We start from the raw sequence: 8,875 nt of genomic DNA on the forward strand, positions 1-8,875 counted from the left end.
TGGGGTTAGGAGGGATTGGAAGTTATATTTGGGGGGGCTTGAAACTAATATTTGGGGGGCTTGAAACTGATATTTGGGTTTGGGGGGCTTGAAACTGACAACTGGGAGGCTTGAAATTGATATTTGGGTTGGGAGGGCTTGGAAGTTATATTTGGGGGCTTGGAACTGATATTTGGGTTGGGGGGCTTGAACTGATATTTGGAGGGTTTGAAACTGATATTGGGGGGGGCTGAAAAGAGCTCGGGGTGCTTGAAAGTGGTATTTGGGCTTGGGAGGGCTTGAAACCGATATTTGGCAGGGCTCAAAGGAGTTCAAGGAGGGCTTGAAACTGGTATTTGGGGTTGGGGGCCTTGAAACTCATATTTGGGGGGCTCAAAAGAGCGCAGGGGTCTTGAAACTGATATTTGGGGGGTGGGGTGGCCTCAAAAGAGCACAAAAGGGGAGCTTGAAACCGATATTTAGGGGTGAGGGGCTTGAAAGAGATATTGGGGGGGCTCAGATCTCAAGGGGGAATTGAAACTGATATTTGGGGGCTCAAAAAAGCTGAAGGGCAGCTTAAAACTAATTTAGGGCTTGGGGGGGCTTGAAACTCATATTTGGGGGGGGCACAAAAGAGCTCGGGGGGGCCTAAACTAATTTAGGGCTTGGGGGTGTTAAAACCGATATTTGGGGGTGGGGGTCTCAGAAGAGCTCAAGTGGGGGGCTTGAAACTGATATTGGGGGCTCAAACAGTTCAAGGCAGGGCTTTAAACTAATTTAGGGCTTGGGGGGGGGCTTGAACCTATATTTGGGGGTGGGGGGATTGAACTGATATTTGGGGGGGCTCAAAACTGCCAGGGGGGTCTTGAAACCATCATTTGGGGCAGGGGGAATCCCTAAAATTATCATTGGGGTCTCAAAACCCTCCATTTGCGGGGTTGGAAATTGGGGGGATGGGGCATGAAACTGCCCCCCCCGGGACTCCCAAAACCACCACCACTGATTGGTGGGGGCGGGGTGGGGGGGTGGGGGGGGAGATAGGGGCGTGGCCTCAAACCTGGCACTCACACAAGACGATGACGGAGAGGGGCGGGGAGGCGGCGGTGCCGGCGGGGTTTGGCCAATGCAACGGTAGGTGCCGGCACGGGCGGGGTCGGCGTTGAAGCTGAGGGTGGGGGCCGGGGCGTCGACCTCCCAGCGGTCGTTGCGTAGCCATTGGATGACGGGTGCCGGTGGGCGGGGCCAAGGCACAGCGTAAGGTGATGTGGGAATCCACGAGTGCCGGTAGGGGGGTCAAGGTCTCCAGGTGGCCGTTTGGGGAGGGTCTAGGGAGGGGGAAGAGGCGGGACTAAGGGTGTGTGGGAGGAGCCAAAGGGGATTGGCTGAAGGGGCACAAGCCCACCCCCATCCTATGGCCACTCTGACCACCCGGCAGCCATCTTGACCACCTATGGTGACCTTGACACCCCACCACCATCTTGACCACCCTGACGCCATCTTGACCACCAAAACTCATCTTGACCACCCGACTCCATCTTGACACCCCACCACCACCTTGACCACCCCGACGCCATCTTGACCACCCTGACGCCATCTTGACACCCCACCACCACCTTGACCACCCCGACGCCATCTTGACCACCCCACCACCACCTTGACCACCCCAACTCCATCTTGACACCCACCACCACCTTGACCACCCGACGCCATCTTGACCACCCTGACGCCATCTTGACCACCCCGACGCCATCTTGACCACCCCACCACCACCTTGACCACCCTGACGCCATCTTGACCACCCCGACGCCATCTTGACCACCTATGGTAACCTTGACACCCCACCACCATCTTGACCACCCCAACTCCACCTTGACCACCCCAACTCCATCTTGACCACCCCAACACCACCTGACACCCCACCACCACCTTGACCACCCCAACGCCATCTTGACCACCCCAACTCCATCTTGACCACCCCAACACCACCTTGACCACCCCGACGCCATCTTGACCACCCCACCACCACCTTGACCACCCCAACTCCATCTTGACCACCCCAACATCATCTTGACTGCCCTGATGCCATCTTGACCACCCCACCACCATCTTGACCACCTCGACGCCATCTTGACCACCCTGACGCCATCTTGACCACCTCACCACCATCTTGACCACCTCACCACCATCTTGACCACCCCGACACCATCTTGACCACCCTGACGCCATCTTGACCACCCCGACGCCATCTTGACCACCCCACCACCATCTTGACCACCTCGACGCCATCTTGACCACCCTGACACCATCTTGACCACCTCACCACCATCTTGACCACCCCGACACCATCTTGACCACCCCGACGCCATCTTGCCCCACTCACAGTAGACCTCAAGGGTGACAGGGAGGGACTTGGCTGTCCCTAGGTCGTTGGTGGCCCGGCAGCTGTAGGCGCCACCGTCCGTGGCCTTGGTGGAACGTAGGAGGACCTGGGCCGTGTAGTGGGGCAGGATCCGGCCCTCCAAGCTCCACGTGTAGCTGTTGGACGGGGGTTTGGCCGAGTCCCGGCACCGCAGCGTCACCTCCCAGCCCTCGTGGACGGGGGACGGTGGCGTCACCTCCACCCGCACATCCCGCGGGGCGTCTGTGGGCGGTCGTTGGTTGGGAGAGGCTCTGGCCACGCCCACAGGGCCAGAAAGAGGCGGGGTGAAGGGTGACTGACAGGTGCCTCATGGGGTGGGGCAAGGGTGATTGACAGGTGCCTCATGGGGTGGGGCAAGGGGTGATTGACAATTGCCTCATGGGGTGGGTCTAAGGGTGATTGACAGGTGCCTCATGGGTTGGGCCTAAAGGTGATTGACAGGTGCCTCATGGGGTGGGTCTAAGGGTGATTGGCAGGTGCCTCAATGGGTGGGGCTAAGGTTAACTGACAGGTGCCTCAATGGGTGGGTCTAAGGGTGATTGACAGTTTCATCATGGGGTGGGTCTAAGGGTGATTGACAGTTTCATCACGGGGTGGGTCTAAGGGTGATTGACAGGTGTCTCACGGGGTGGGACCAAGGGTGATTGACAGGTGTCTCATGGGGTGGGTCAAAGGGTGATCGACAAGTGCCTCATGGGGTGGGTCTAAGGGTGATTGGCAGGTGCCTCAATGGGTGGGGCTAAGGTTAACTGACAGGTGCCTCATTGGGTGGGGCTAAGGGTGATTGACAGTTTCATCATGGGTTGGGGCTATGGGTGATTGACAGTTTCATCACGGGGTGGGTCTAAGGGTGATTGACAGGTGTCTCACGGGGTGGGGCAAAGGGTGATTGGCAGGTGCCTCATGGGGTGGGTCTAAGGGTGATTGACAGGTGCCTCGTGGGTTGGGCCTAAAGGTGATTGGCAGGTGCCTCATGGGGTGGGTCTAAGGGTGATTGGCAGGTGCCTCAATGGGTGGGGCAAAGGGTGATTGGCAGGTGCCTCATGGGGTGGGTCTAAGGGTGATCGACAGGTGCCTCAATGGGTGGGGCTAAGGGTGATTGACAGTTTCATCATGGGGTGGGGCTAAGTGCATGATAGGTCCCTGAAGGGGTGGGGCAAAGGGTGACTGACAGGCTGACAGATGCCTCATGGGTGGAGCTAAGGGTGATTGGCAGGTCCCCCCACGCCGCCATCTTGCCCCACCCCCCGCCTCCATCTTGCCCCACCCCCCGCCGCCATCTTGCCCTACTCACAGTAGACCTCAAGGGTGGTGGGGGGTGACTGGTGTGTCCCCACGATGTTGGTGGCCCGGCAGCTGTAGGCGCCACCGTCCGTGGCCTGGATGGGCTGCAGAAGGACCTGGGCCGTGTAGTGGGGCAGGATCCGGCCCTCCAAGCTCCACGTGTAGCTGTTGGACGGGGGTTTTGGCCGAGTCCTGGCACCGCAGCGTCACGTCCTGGCCCTCGCGGATGGGGGACGGTGGCGTCACCTCCACCCACACATCCCGCGGGGCAACTGGGAAGGCACCAGTATAGACCAGTATGGGTCCTTCAAGCATCTTTAGGGTCCTATAAGCACCCCAGGGACCCCCAAAATCCCTCCAGGGCCCACCTCTAGACCAAACCCAGCACCCCATAGGTGCTCAAGGGACACCCCCAGTCCACTGTACACACACAGACACCCCCCCATAGCCCCCCAAGACCCCTCCATAATCCCCATTTTGGGACTCAGGAGTCTGTAGGACCCCCATAACCCCCCAGGGACCCCCATAACCCCCCAGGGACCCCCCAGTGGGCCTGAAGCTGGTGGAACCCCCAGATCAGGGTCACCTGCAGCCCTCCCAAGACCCCCACAAATGTGCACATGAGGGACCCAGGCATCCAGGGGACCCCCATAACCCACGTGGGACACCCCCCCCCCCCCCCCCGGGATTTCCCTTGTCAGGGGACCCCTATAACCCTCCAGGACACCCCCCCACCCCCCTGCCCCAGGGATCCCCCATGTCTCGCAGTGGTCCTGAAGCTGGTGGAACACCAAGACTGGGGTAACCTACAGCCCCCCAAACCCCCCATAACCTCCATATGGGGGGACCCAGGAGTCATGGGGACCCCCATAACCCCCAGGACCCCCAGTGTCTCATAGCAGAGCTGAAGCTGGTGGGAAACCCATGTAGTGCGGCACAGAGCCCCCCCCCCCCCAAACCCCCTTAACCCCTCTATGGGGGACCCAGGCATCCAGGGGACCTCCATAACCCCCCCATAACCCCCAAGGAACACCCCCAAGGACCCCCAGAGACACCCCCACCCCCAGAATATCTCAAAGTGGATCTAAAGGTAGTGGGACACCCAGGCCAGGATCATCTGGAGCCCCCCAACCCCACCCCCACCCCACCCCCCATAACCCTAGTATGAAGAACCCAAGTGCCCAGGGACCCCCACCCCCCAAAAAAAAAACCCCACCCGAAGGACCCCCACCCCATATCTCACAGTTGACCTCGAGCTTCCGGGACGTTTGGGTGATGGTCTGTCCATCGGACCCCCGAAGGATGCACTTGAGGATGGTCCCATCATGGTACCAAGAGGGTTCGAAGGCCAAGGCGGTGCGATAACCGGGGGGGTCGCGACGTTGTCCGGGGGGAGCTGGGGGTACACGTCGACCCTCGGTGTCTTGGTGGCGGCTCCCTCCCAGACGAGGGTGGGATTCTCGTTGGGGCAGGCGGGGGGCACCCAGCACCCAAGGGTGGTCCTGCGGCCTTCGGTGAGGGGGGCTGGGTCCGGCCATAGCTGGGGGGCAGGGGGGGTGTCTGCAAGAGGTGGGGGGGGGAGAGGGAGAGGTGGTAAGGGGGGGTGATGTGGGGTGATGGGGGGACAGGATGGGGGACAAGGGGGGGACAAGGGGGGGGTGATGTGGGGTGATAGGGGGACAAGGGGGGGACAGGATGGGGAACAAGAGGGGGGCAAGGAGGGGTGATGTGGGTGATGGGGAACAAAAGGGGGGACGGGGGGCAATGTGGGGTGATGGGGGGACAAGGGGGGGACAAGGGGGGCAATATGGGGTGATGGGGACAAGACGGGGGACGGGGGGGCAATGTGGGGTGATGGGGGTACAAGGGGGGGGACAGGATGAGGGACAAGGGGGGGACAAGGGGGGGTGATGGGGGGACAAGAGGGGGGACAAGGGGGCACAATTGGGGGACAAAGGGGTGACAATGGGGGGATAAAGGGGGACAACTAGGGGGACACAGGGGTGACAGCGGGGGATAAAGGGGGGCAATTGGGGGGATAAAAGGGGGCAATTGGGGGACAAAGGGGGGACAATGGGGGGATAAAGGGGGCAATTGGGGGGACAAAGGGGGGACAATGGGGGGATAAAAGGGGGCAATTGGGGGGACAAAGGGGGGACAATTGGGGGATAAAGGGGGGCAATTGGGGGGACAAAGGTGTGACAGCGGGGGGATAAAGGGGGGCAATTGGGGGGTTAAAGGGGGGCAATTGGGGGGACACAGGGGGGACAATTGGGGGGATAAAGGGGGGCAATTGGGGGGACAAAGGTGTGACAGCGGGGGATAAAGGGGGGCAATTGGGGGATAAAGGGGGGCAATTGGGGGGATAAAGGGGCAATTGGGGGGACACAGGGGTGACAGCGGGGGGATAAAGGGGGCAATTGGGGGGATAAAGGGGGCAATTGGGGGACACAGGGGTGACAGCGGGGGGATAAAGGGGGGCAATTGGGGGGATTAAAAGGGGGCAATTGGGGGGATAAAGGGGGCAATTGGGGGGACACAGGGGTGACAGCGGGGGGGATAAAGGGGGGCAATTGGGGGGATAAAGGGGGGCAATTGGGGGGATAAAGGGGGCAATTGGGGGGACACAGGGGTGACAGCGGGGGATAAAGGGGGCAATTGGGGGGATAAAAGGGGGCAATTGGGGGGACAAAGGGGGGGACAATGGGGGGATAAAAGGGGGCAATTGGGGGGACAAAGGGGGGACAATTGGGGGGATAAAGGGGGGCAATTGGGGGACAAAGGGGGGACAATGGGGGATAAAGGGGGCAATTGGGGGTTAAGGGGGGCAATTGGGGGGACACAGGGGTGACAATGGGGGGATAAAGGGGGGCAATTGGGGGGATAAAGGGGGGCAATTGGGGGGACACAGGGGTGACAATGGGGGGATAAGGGGGGCAATTGGGGGAAAATGGGGGATAAAGGGACAACTGGGGGGGAAGATAAAGGGCGGCAGCTGCGGGGACAATGGCGGGGGTCAATGGGGGTGACGGGGACAGGCGGACGAGGTGCCGGGCAGCCGCCTGTCCCTACCGGTGACGTTGACGGTGACATAGTGTATCCACCGCAGCGTTTTGAAGGTCCGGCGGCTGGGCTCGGCCACCAACCGCAGCCCGTAGACGCCGGCGTTGTCGCCTCGGATGTGGGGCAGGGTGAGGCTGCAGTTGCCCTCGTTGGCTCCTGGGGTCCCTCGGAGGTTGGTCACGCTCTGGCCAAAAAAATCCTTCATCTCTTCGTTGTACTTGGGTTTGTGGATCCAACGGAGGTCGCTGATCTGGGCGTCCAGGCCCGCTTTGCACAGGTTGTAGCGGCAGGAGATGTAGAGGCAAGAACCCAACGCGGCCACCAACTCCTTTGAGCCGTCACCACCATGGGGCACGTGGACAGGGAGCCTGCGGAAGGTGTGAGGGAGCCAGGTGTTGGGGGGGGGGGGGATGTGTCGAGGTGTTTTGGGGAGCCGGAGGGTCCAGGGACCCAGGGGGGCAGAGACGCAGGCATCTGGGGACCCAGAAGTCCAGGGATGGAGATGTTCTGGAGGTGCCTTCAACCCTGAAGGCCGGAGGGACCTAGGGTGCTGAGGGACCCAGGTGTTTTGGGGATTGAGGTGTTTTGGGGACCCAGGAGTCCGGGGACCAATGTGTTGTGGGGACCCAGGAGTCCAGGGATGGAGATGTTCTGGAGGTGCCTTCAACCCCAAAGGCCACAGGAACCTAGGGTGCTGAGGGACCCAGGTGTTTTGGGGACCCAGGTGCTTTGGGGACCCAGGAGTCCAGGGATGGAGATGTTCTGGAGATACCTTCAACCCTGAAGGCCGGAGGGACCTAGGGTGCTGAGGGACCCAGGTGTTTTGGGGCTTGAGGTGTTTAGGGGACCCATGAGTCTGGGGACCCAGGTGCTTTGGGGACCCAGGTGCTTTGGGGACCCAGAGTCCAGGGATGGAGATGTTCTGGAGGTGCCTTCAACCCCGAAGGCCGGAGGGACCTAGGGTGCTGAGGGACCCAGGTGTTTTGGGGCTTGAGGTGTTTAGGGGACCCATGAGTCCGGGGACCCAGGTGCTTTGGGGACCCATGTGTTGTGGGGACCCAGGAGTCCAGGGATGGAGATGTTCTGGAGGTGCCTTCAACCCCAAAGGCCACAGGAACCTAGGGTGCTGAGGGACCCAGGTGTTTTGGGGCTTGAGGTGTTTTGGGGACCCATGAGTCCGGGGACCCAGGTGCTTTGGGGACCCAGGTGTTGTGGGGACCCAGGAGTCCAGGGATGGAGATGTTCTGGAGGTGCCTTCAACCCCGGAGGCCGGAGGGAGCTGGGCTTTGAGGGGACGCAGGCGTGCGGGCACCCAGGCATCGGGCAGCCCTACCCATCTCCCCAAAGACCAGAGGAGAAGCCCCCTCCTTCCCCACCATGACCCCCCCCAAACCCCCCAATGGGACGCAGGCATGTAGGGAAGGTCCTTACCCGGGATGAGGAAGAGGAGGCAGATGAAGAGCCACATGTCGCCAGCGTCCAGACCTGACAGAGGAGGGCAAAGCATCAGCTTATGGGGTCACCCAGGAGCCTGGGGGGGGGCACTTAGGGGTCCAGAGGGGCAACCAGGCATCCGGGGGGCACCCAAGCGTCCGGGTTTGGCCCCAAACCCGCCCCTCTGAGACGTGGGGCGGGACCCAGACGTCCGGGTTGGCAGCTTCCTCCCCCGCTCGAAGCCAGTCGAGCCCACTTCCTTCCCTCTTCTCGAAGGGATCCAGGCCCCCAGGTGCCCACCACCCCCGCCCCACAGACACCCTGACCCACGGGGACCCGGCGAGCGGGGTCACACCACCCCACAGACCCCCCCCCAGGACCCCAGAAGGACACAGTGATCTGGATCCCACCACCCCATAGATGCCCCAAAGGGACCAAAGCATCTGGGTCTCGCCACCCCATAGATGCCCCAAAGCGACCCAGTGATCTGGGTCTCACCACCCCATAGATGCCCCAAAGGGACCAAAGCATCTGGGTCTCACCACCCCATAGATGCCCCAAAGCGACCCAGTGATCTGGGTCCCACCACCCCACAGACACCCCAGAGGAACCCAAGCATCTGGGTCCCACCACCCCATAGATTCCCACCACCCCACAGACACCACAAAGGCACCGGGGCACCAATGTCCCACCACC

The sequence above is a fragment of the Phalacrocorax aristotelis genome, unplaced genomic scaffold (assembly GCF_949628215.1).
Source record: "Phalacrocorax aristotelis unplaced genomic scaffold, bGulAri2.1 scaffold_302, whole genome shotgun sequence".
Taxonomy (NCBI): domain Eukaryota; kingdom Metazoa; phylum Chordata; class Aves; order Suliformes; family Phalacrocoracidae; genus Phalacrocorax; species Phalacrocorax aristotelis.